This window comes from Amphiura filiformis, chromosome 20, assembly GCF_039555335.1.
Source record: "Amphiura filiformis chromosome 20, Afil_fr2py, whole genome shotgun sequence".
Classification (NCBI taxonomy): Eukaryota; Metazoa; Echinodermata; class Ophiuroidea; order Amphilepidida; family Amphiuridae; genus Amphiura; species Amphiura filiformis.
In genome coordinates, this window is record NC_092647.1 from 340,372 (window position 1) to 351,322 (window position 10,951).

The window sequence follows — 10,951 nt, forward strand, 5'->3', positions numbered from 1 at the left end:
GGGGCACAAATGTTACATGACCAACTCGAGGTCAAAGGTCATCCAAAGGTCATTATGGCCAAAATAAGATTTTCACTAAAAATGCTTCTTCTTCCACAAATTACATAATACAATGACGTCACTTGCATACCTGCATCGCCTTTAGCCAGTGTCTAAAAGTTGTACAAAGAATTGGGGTCAAAGGTCATTAAGGGGGTAGAATCTTACAATTGCATTATCTCGACATCCATAAGGGGTATGGGGCTCAAACTCGGTAACAACAAATCTCATGACCAGGGGAACATTTTACAGGGGTCAGGTCAAAGGTCATGCAGAGGTCATATTTTAGAAATGCATTTTTTGGACATCTGTAATGGGTACGAGGCTCAATTTTGATGACAACAAACCTCGTGACCTGGGAAACATTAAGGTCAAATGTCAGATCAAAAGGTCATTAAAGAGTTACATGCCTGGCGATTGTCTGCGCTCTGTGAGCGCAAATTATCTCTATTTCGTGTTTGTTTCCTGAATTAGACTCATGGAAGCTAAACGGTGAGCTTGTATTGTTACTTCATAAACTTTCGCACTTCTTTTTACCTGAGTGCTATTTGCCTATTTCTCCTTTGAAATAATTATAAACTATGGTGAATGACATTTGCACTGGGGACGAAAAGTATCTATTCTGGCCGCAGCCGAGTGTCTGTAGCCCACGTCCAGCGTCTGTTGTTATTTTGTTTTTAAATGTAAAACAAATATATCTTTTTTGCCAACTCTGTACTTGTGTGCCATATTGTTACTAATCTTTTAAGATACAGCTGTATATTTCATGTGATCCTATTGAATGTAATAATTACATTGAATGACTTGTTGGTTGATATTAAAGACCCATTCAGTGATTTGCTCATTCAGAAGATTTTTATCAAAATTCAGTTATTTACACCATTGTTAGTAGTATACATGTGCTAACATAGACTGCAAGTGGTTGAGTCAAAAGCTGTGTATTCAAGACAAAATATGACATTTTACATGAAAATGTAATTTCTCTATAGCTCCATTTCGCTCGGATCACTGCATGGGACTTTTTAATGTCATTAAACTGAATAAGGCTTGTGAATTGTGCTAAATTGTTTATTATTTTTGTTTATCACTACGAAAGAAAATCCCATCTGTCATTAATTAGTGAAACCGCAATTTTTTCTAAAGCCATTTATGACACTTTGATAAGGTTGTAAAAAAACTGTACATCTTGATATGACTGGGAAAACAAACAAATTTGTTTTGCACATGTCTTGTAAATATTTTGCGATACATTTTGTCATAAAACAAGCAAAATAATAATGTAAAATCAGCTGTTTTGATTTTGTTATATTTTTCGATGACTATGTTCATGTTCACAGACCATCTGCGAGGGTTAATTTTTTTAGAGCATTGCTATGTGCGCGGTACGTTTGTGCATAGGGTCTAGTAACCTCACTAACCTGGGGAAATGATGTACACCTGTGTTTTTGGTATACCACTCCCAGCTCCCGTAGGCTGTTATGGGCGCACCATTTGATACTCAGGAGGGGACGTGGAAGTTTTAACAAATAAAACCTCCCCCACTAGTGAGTGAATGAAATATAAAATTCTATTTAGCTGTGTATCAAATGCTGCGCTCCTTTTTTGCTATTTATGTCACAAACAAGGGTGTTTTTGAAATTAGCAGGTGCACTTCTCAGAAATGGGTTTGGTGTATGTGTATAATGTACAAATTGCTATCAATCGGTCTTCTTATTCTCTTTGTTTTTTGCTCCTGATTGTAAACAATTAGTGCTTGAACCTTATCCTTTACAGGCAACGATGACAAACTTTGTATAATATATATACAATAGTCTTGACAAATTACAGATTCCCAACAAACATAAAACTAAAACCTTTATAATCCAAAACAATTCTATAACGTGTTGATAACTATAATTATGTAATTGTGATAAAAAGATTAAGAAAACGTGTGCTAAATTGCTTGCACCAGAAAATTTTAGTTTTTAAATATGTAATTTTCTGTTTGTTTTGAAAATGTTATGCATTATTATTAAATTCACATGTAGAACGTTGCATTTCACTCAGTTTTCTACGCGCACGGCATGCATGTCCAGACGAGCCTGATACCCCGCCTGATACCCTCCTTTCATCTTTTCGCTTCCGACTGTCATGCGATATGCGTAGTTTTTGTCCTGGATTGTATTCACCATTTTGCTCTGATCTTTGCCGCGATACGTACCGATGTATGCGCCGCATTTCCGTACATGTATAATGTACGTACATACTGAACTTGTTTACAGTCATCAGCGAAACTTAAAGTTATGGGCGGGGCTAAAACATTGCCGCTGCAATAACAACAAACAAACAAGTTCGTAGCCGACGGGTTCCTGTAGCGTGTACCATGTGTAGGAGTTGTAAATCGGCCCCAATGCGGATTTTTATTTTCAAAATTTTGGGAAATAAGTGTAATTTTACTTTTAATTTATAACTTGTCAACACTCACCAAAATTTTCATCTGATTTTGGCCAAATTTAAAGCAAATTCCCATTTTTAACTGTGATGTACCCCTACATGGTTACTGAGAAATGTATATTATTATTATTATTATTATTATTATTATTATTATTATTATTATTATTATTATTAGTGTTATTATTATTATTTTATTATTATCAAATATTATTATTATTATTGTTACATTTCGATTCCGTACAAATGACTGATTAAATGTACCAAAGACATCACAGAAAATCATACTCCTGTATTCTTTGTATTCTGTTTGTTGTATTTTTTATGTAGACCTATCGCAATATCTGGTATATTTTACCTCATCATTATTTACCATGATATTTTACTTTACAAAATACATTATCTGTCAGTTATAATTTGAATCTTCTCTATTCTTGAGATCATGTCATGTGAGGGGTGACTTCGGTCAAAAACCAAAAATGAATTTTGTTCATTTCGAAAAGTAAACAGCAAATTGACTTTGCTTTCACATATATATATACATTGCTACTATCCAGTGCCTGCAGTAGATTCGGGATCAAAGGTCATTAAGGGGTAACATGTTGAAAATATTTATGACCCCAAGGGTCAAGGTTAAGCGGTCAAAGGTCAAGACTGGCATTTCCGGCCCCGGCTAGGTCCAGATCTGTAGCCAGATCTAGTTACACAGCCGTGACGTTAGTCACGGCTGTGTCTTTTTTCTTACAGGTTCTTCTTTCTTTCTTCTTTCTTCTTTCTGTCAACCATTACATTTGCTCTAGCACTCACATGCTTACATCGATTTTGACCTAACTTGGTCACAATGATCATTGACCGTGCCCCTACATGTCACATGAAACTTGTGGGGTCAAAGGTCACACAGGGGTCATAGGGGTCAAAACGTGATTTCAACTAAAATGCATCTTCTCCCACAACTTACGTATGACAGCGACGCCACTTGCACACATGAATTGTTATTAACCAGTGTCCATGTGGTGTACACAGATTTGGGGTCAAAGGTCATTAAGGGGTCACTTCCGGTATAAAACGAAATACCTTTAAAAAAATTTATTAGCTAAGAAAAACATAGGAGAGTAATGGTTTGTTCAAACATGAATTGTGTTTACCCAATGTTTATATGGTATTTTTTAATTGGGGTCAAAGGTCATTAAGGGGTCATTTCCGGTATAAAACGAAATACGTTTAAAATGCATCTTCTCCCACAAATTACGTAGGAAAGTGATGCCACTTGCACACATGCATTGTTATTACTCAGTGTCAATGGGGTGTACACAGATTTGGGGTCAATGGTCATTAAGGGGTCACTTCCGGTATAAATCGAAATATCTTCCAAAAAATTTTATTAGCTAAGAAAAACATAGGAGAGTGATGGTATGTTCACACATGAATTGTGTTTACCCAATGTATATATGGTATTTTTTTAATTGGGGTCAATGGTCATTAAGGGGTCATTTCCAGTATAAAACGAAATACCTTTAAAATGCATCTTCTCCCACAAATTACGTAGGACAGCGGTGCCACTTGCACACATGCATTGTTATTACTCAGTGTCTATGGGGTGTACACAGATTTGGGGTCAAAGGTCATTAAGGGGTCACTTCCGGTATAAATTGAAATATCTTCAAAAATTTTTATTAGCTAAGAAAAACATAGGAGAGTGATGGTATGTTCACACATGAATTGTATTTACCCAATGTATATATGGTATTTTTTTCATTTGGGGTCAAAGGTCATTAAGGGGTCATTTCCGGTATGAAACGAAATACCTTTAAAATGCATCTTCTCCCACAAATTACGTAGGACAGTGATGCCACTTGCACACATGCATTGTTATTACCAAGTGTCTATGGGGTGTACACAGATTTGGGGTCAAAGGTCATTAAGGGGTCACTTCCGGTCTGAGACAAAAACCTTCAAAATGCCCTTCTGCCCAAAAAAAAAAAAAAAAAAAACATTTATGCCACGTGCACACATACATTGACATTAGCCAATGTCTATGGGGTTTTCATATATTTTAGGGTCAAAGGTCATTAAGGGGTCACAACACGGCTGTGTTCGTGGTCTTAGACCACAGCTAAGTCTAGTTCTTCTTTCTTCTTTCTTCTTCTTCTGTCAACCATTACATTTGCTCTAGCACTCACATACTTACACCGATTTTGACCTAACTTGGTCACAATAATCATTGACCATGCCCCTACATGTCACATGGAACTCGCGGGGTCAAAGGTCACGCAGGGGTCACAGGGGTCAAAAACGTGATTTCAATTAAAAATGCATCTTCTCCCACAACTTACGTAGGACAGCGACCCCACTTGCACACATGCATTGTTATTACCCAGAGTCTATGTGGTGTACACAGATTTGGGGTCAAAGGTAATTAAGGGGTCACTTCCGGTATAAAACGAAAAACCTTCAAACATTTTTATTAGCTAAGTAAAACATAGCACAGTAACGGTATGTTCACATATGATCTGCAGTCACCGAATGTATATGTGGTATTTTTTTTACTTGGGGTCAAAGCTGATTAAGGGGTCACTTCCGGTATAAAAAGAAATACCTTTAAAATGCATCTTCTTCCACAAATTATGTGGGACAGAGACGCCACTTGCACACATGCATTGTTATTACCCAGAGTCTATGTGGTGTACACAGATTTGGGGTCAAAGGTCATTAAGGGGTCACTTCCGGTAAAAAACGAAATATCTTTAAAAAGTTTTATAAGCAAAAACACGGGACAGTAACGGTATGTTCACACGTGATCTGCAGTCACCCAATGTATATGTGGTATTTTTTATTTGGGGTCAAATCTCATTAAGGGGTCACTTCCGGTATAAAACGAAATACCTTTAAAATGCATCTTCTTCCACAGATTCTGTATGACAGTGACGCCACTTGCACACATGCATTGTTATTACACAGTGTCTATGGGGTGTACACAGATTTGGGGTCAAAGGTCATTAAGGGGTCATTTCCGGTATAAACCGAAATACCTTCAAATGCCCCTTCTGCCACAAAAAGCTTAGCAAAGTGATGCCACGTGGACACGTGCATTGACATTAGCCAATGTCTATGGGGTTTTCATATATTTTGGGGTCAAATGTGATTAAGGGGTCACAACACGGCTGTGTTCGTGGTCTTAGACCACAGCTAAGTCTAGTTCCTTTTCTTTCCTATTGTTTTGGAAACTCTGTAATTGCTCACATAGACTCGTTTGTCTGGGGACGGACGGACGGACGGACACGCCATGATTAGTATTATGATGCACAGGTATGTCACAGTGGCTGCACAATAATTCTGCTATCGACCCTATATCTTCATGGCAGAAATCGCCATGGTAGGTTGAATCCACAGCCACGCTGGTCATTTGGTTCAGACCTTTGAAGCTCTTTCTTTGAGACGAATAATTAGTCGAGGGACATGACTAAGGCTACTCACAATAGCCTCAGACACCCCCTGTGTAGTGGCTAAACAAGTACCGTAAAATGGGGTAACTTTGGGCACTTTTCAGAGTTTTTAAACCACTGCTTCCAAACAAAACCAATTACATTTCTAATTAAAAAAAAAAAACTCTTTTTTTATGACATTATGGCTCCCTTCTACACCTTGAAGTTGAAAAAGATTTTTCAATAATTTTGTAAGCCTGCCCTAGGGGTTAAAAATAGCCTGACCAAAGTTACCCCGCATTTGGGGTAACTTTGGTCAGAGTATTACATTCCATGAAGAAAAAAAAATCAAAAAAATTGATCTTCGCTGTATATGGGCAAGTTTTTGTTTTTTGTGACATTTTACCCCTTGTAAAATTAATCAAGCACACATCATTGCTCACAAATATCGATTTTTATTTTTACTGAAAAAAATGTAAAAAAATGCTCATTTTTGTCAAAAATCCTGAGTTTTTCGTAAATTTCGAGGAAATTGGACAGGAGTGAATATAATTTCTTCCAAATATATTTCTTAACAAATTGATACCAAATATTACTGAAAACAATATTGCTGTACGAAAATATGACCATTTAAAAAAATGTTTTTGACCGACCAAAGTTACCCCGCTGACCGAAGTTACCCCATTTTACGGTAGCCATTTTCACTCCTGCTTTCCACATTTGCCAATTTATGTCATTTATAGGCCTAGGGAAAACTTTTCCACGAAAGTCCAAATCGTACAAACTCATGATCGTATAACTAAACAATATAATAATGAACATAGCGGCGTAAACCAAAATAATCTTGTGCATATTGAACTTGACTGCAAAAAATGTCTTGATATTCATCACTGGAATGCGCAATCTGTTGGCAAAAAGACCACAACTGTTCACGAATACATTTTAGACAAAGATGTGGATGTATTAATGATAACGGAAACCTGGCTCGGAGAAGAAGACCCTGTAATAATAAATGAGTTCACGCCATCTGGCTATACATGTTTGAGTCATCCAAGACCTGGTGACAGGCACGGTGGTATTGCCATAATCAGTAAGACCAGTTTGAAGCTGTCTTTGTCACCTGTTGGAGTCGACACCATTAACTTTGAACATGTTTCTGTAACTGATAACTCAAAAGCCATTAGGTTAATTGGCATTTACCGACCCCCACCCTCAAAGACGAATGGTTTTACTCATCTTCGATTTAATGAAGAGTTTGATGATTTTCTAAGTGTAGTATCTTTTCTTCCCGGTAAACCACTTATAATGGGTGATTTGAATGTTCACGTTAACAAACCATCTAAACCTGATGTTTCAAGGTACCTCACATCCCTTACAGAGCATGATTTGAAGCAATATGTTGATAAACCAACGCATATCAGTGGTAACATACTTGATCATGTTATTTGTCATCCGGAGGATAATCTTCTTTCGTCTTGCACTGTTTTGCCATTTAGGTATGGATCCGACCATCATATGATCCAATGTAGAATTAACAGGTTAAAACCGCCTCCTGAAAGAAGAGTATTTACCTCCAGGTCATATAAAGACTTGGACTTGATATATTTTACTTCTGATCTTGGCAACGCAGTGTATTCTCTCTATGGATGATCCGAACGCTCAAGCTGAATTATACAACCGTTCAATTCGCGAGGTTCTTGATAAACATTGTCCTGAAAAGACGCGGTCGCAGAAACTGATTAGTAATCCAAAATGGTATACTGATGATGTAAGAAATGCACGTCGCGAACGAAGAGCCCTTGAACGCATGTGGAGGAAGACTAGATCAAATGAAGATCGCGATAAATTTGTTGCACAGAACTCTAAAGTTAACCAAATGATTATGAATAGTAAGACTGTTTATTTCAAAGAAACTTTAGATAATGCAAATGCTAAAACCATGTATAGAACTCTAAACACACTTCTCAATTCATCACCTCATAAACTACCTGCGTGTAGTTCCAATGTAGCTCTTAGCAATCAATTTGCTCATTATTTTAGCGATAAAGTGTCTAATATCAGGTCTGAGCTTGATGGACAGTGTAATTTGCAAAGTATTGACGATGTAAGTGATATATCTAGTTCAAACGAATTGATGGTTTGTAATATTTCTGATTCTATGAACATGGTGGAGGATGCTTCTTCTGAAATTGATTGTCAAATTGCCAATGAACTGCTGAATGTAAATAATGGGTTGTGCAATATTTCTTATGAAAATAAGAGTAACTGTGTACAGGTTTTAGAAAGTTTTGCTAATGTGAGTGAGGATGAGGTTAGAAAAATAATTTCTAATCTTCCCAACAAGACCAGTCCTCTTGATCCAATCCCCACCTGGTTATTGAAACGTTGCGTTGATACATTGTTGCCAATCATCACGTCCATTATCAACAATTCTTTCAGAGTTGGTTCATTCCCTCTTTTTCTTCATCAAGCAGTTATCACACCTTTGATTAAAAAATCCACTCTCAATCCTGATTTATTTAAAAATTACCGCCCTGTCTCCAACCTCCCTACTCTAGGTAAAATCATAGAGTATCCGGCTGTTTCTAGATTCAATAATCATCTCCAGGACAACAATCTCACTGAAACATATCAGTTAGCATACAAAGCTTCCCATAGTACAGAAAACTGCTCTCCTTAGGGTGAAAAACGACATGTTGAATGAACTTGACAAAGGTAAAGCAATAATGTTGGTCCTTTTGGACATTTCCTCTGCATTCGATACAATAGATCATGATATTCTTGTTGATCGAATGCAGAGGGAGTTTGGCATAACAGGCTCTGCCAAGAATTGGTTTAATAGTTACCTTAGGGATCGTAGTAACAGGGTTTGTGTTCTGGTGTTCCACAAGGGTCAGTCGCAGGTCCACCGATTTTCACAGCGTATGCGCAACCGGTCGCTAATATTATCAGGCGTTTTCAGGTGGCTTATCACATTTATGCTGATGATACGCAGCTCTACATTAGTTTCAATCCTAAATCTGAGGAAGATACAGCTGCTGCACGTTGTAGGCTTACCAATTGCATTGCAGAAATACGATCGTGGATGCTTGCAAACAAGCTAAAGTTAAACGATTCGAAGACAGAGCTTTTCTTGATTGCATCTGCTAGGCATGCAAATGCTGTATCTCACCTTGATTTGAAAATCGGTGGATCTGTGATTGCCCTATCTGCTTCCATTAAAAATCTTGGCATTGTTTTTGATAATAGCCTTTCAATGAAAAATCAAGTTAGCTCTCTGTGTAGAAGTGTAAACTTTCATTTGAGAAATTTACATAGGATTCGTCGTTATATTGATCGTTCTACTTGTGCACACTCAGTGAGATCTTTGATTCTTTCTCGGCTGGACTATGGCAACTCTTTGCTTGGAGGTTTGTCCGTTTCTGATGTTCAGCGTCTGCAAAAGCTGCAAAATCGTGCGGCACGTCTTATTTATCAGGTCAGCAAACGCACCAGCGCGACCCCACTCATTCGTGAGTTGCATTGGTTGCCGGTCCAGCAGAGAATTGAATTCAAGATCTTAGTGCATGTGTACAATTGTGTTTATGGTTCTGCACCTACTTATTTACAAGATGTCTTAACTAAATACAACTCAGGCCGTCAAGCTTAAGGGCTCAGATCTAACCAAGATCAAACTCGTCTTGCCATACCCCGTACTAAACGTTCCTTTGGGGCCAAGTCATTTTCCGTTTTAGGGCCCAGACTATGGAACAACTTGCCTGTGCATGTGCACGTACGCGCCGCTCAGAATGTGCAATGTTTTAAAAAGTTTTTAAAAACGTTTCTTTTCCCAAAGGTTTAAGCCGTAGTCATTTGTTTTAATTTTTTGGCTACTTTTATGTATGTTGGTTTTTAATGATGTTTCATATAAATACAATGGTTTTAATATTATAATAATTTATTCTTTTGAATTTCCATGCAGATATGTTTATGTATATTTTTGTTGTTGAAGTTGGTAATATTGCCATTTTTATATAAGGCTTTTGATATGTATTTTTGTAGCTTGTAGTTGTACTTTGTATGTATTTTTATTATGTAAAGCGCATTGGACATTGTGGAAATGCGCTCAATAAATCCTTGTAATAATAATAATAATAATAATAATAATAAAGGCTTTGTGGACTGTCATTTCACAAATTTTTGGCTTTTTTTAAACTAAAATTTTACACACTAATAATAGTGCCAAAATGGGCCACCAAATCGCTTCAATTAGGTATTCATTTTGCAACAGTTTCTTACTTCTGAGGGGGCACATCCGCGCCCCCTCAGACACCCCCCTGCGTTGCGCAAGCGCGACGCAATGGCCGCTTTGCGTCCATTTTTTACTGTATTTATTAATTTCCCCCACTGTCAGTGGGGTGTCAGTGTGTCCCCCCACTTTCAAAAATGGATTTACGCCCCTGAAAGCTGATAAACCAACACGCAGATGAGTTCATACTCCATCACTGAGCGATGAGCGATTGGTATTTGACCAAGCGCGCTTTGCCCAATGCAACAAAAATCGCTCTACCTATTGGTTAAAAAAACAGTCGCTTATTTATGAGAGATAATCAACACACATAAAACAGATAGATGGCGCTATAGTACAAAATACAATGTAAAATTTCACACAAGTTAAGGGCTGGGGTATGAACGTTTGGACAGTATTTATTTTGGGACATTAGAGCACATCAGACATATCGAATTGCATTCTGAATACGAAAAATGTCATTCTGATATCAAATAATTTTGATTTTTTGAAATTCGCAATTTAATACACATTTTATGGCAAAATCATTAAAAATTGATATTTTTGATATTTAACAGTACTTGAAGTAAACTTTATAAATCTGATGATTTATACTTAAAGTGTATGTAGGTGGGATAAAAAGCCGACGATCAATTGAAAATGTTGACCTTTCGTATTGAAGATATGGATTTTTTCCCAAAACACCAATCAAAAATAAGGTCTTTTTGGGAAAAATCCATATCTTCAATATGAAAGGTCAAAATTTTCAATTGACCGTCGGCTTTTCCTCCTG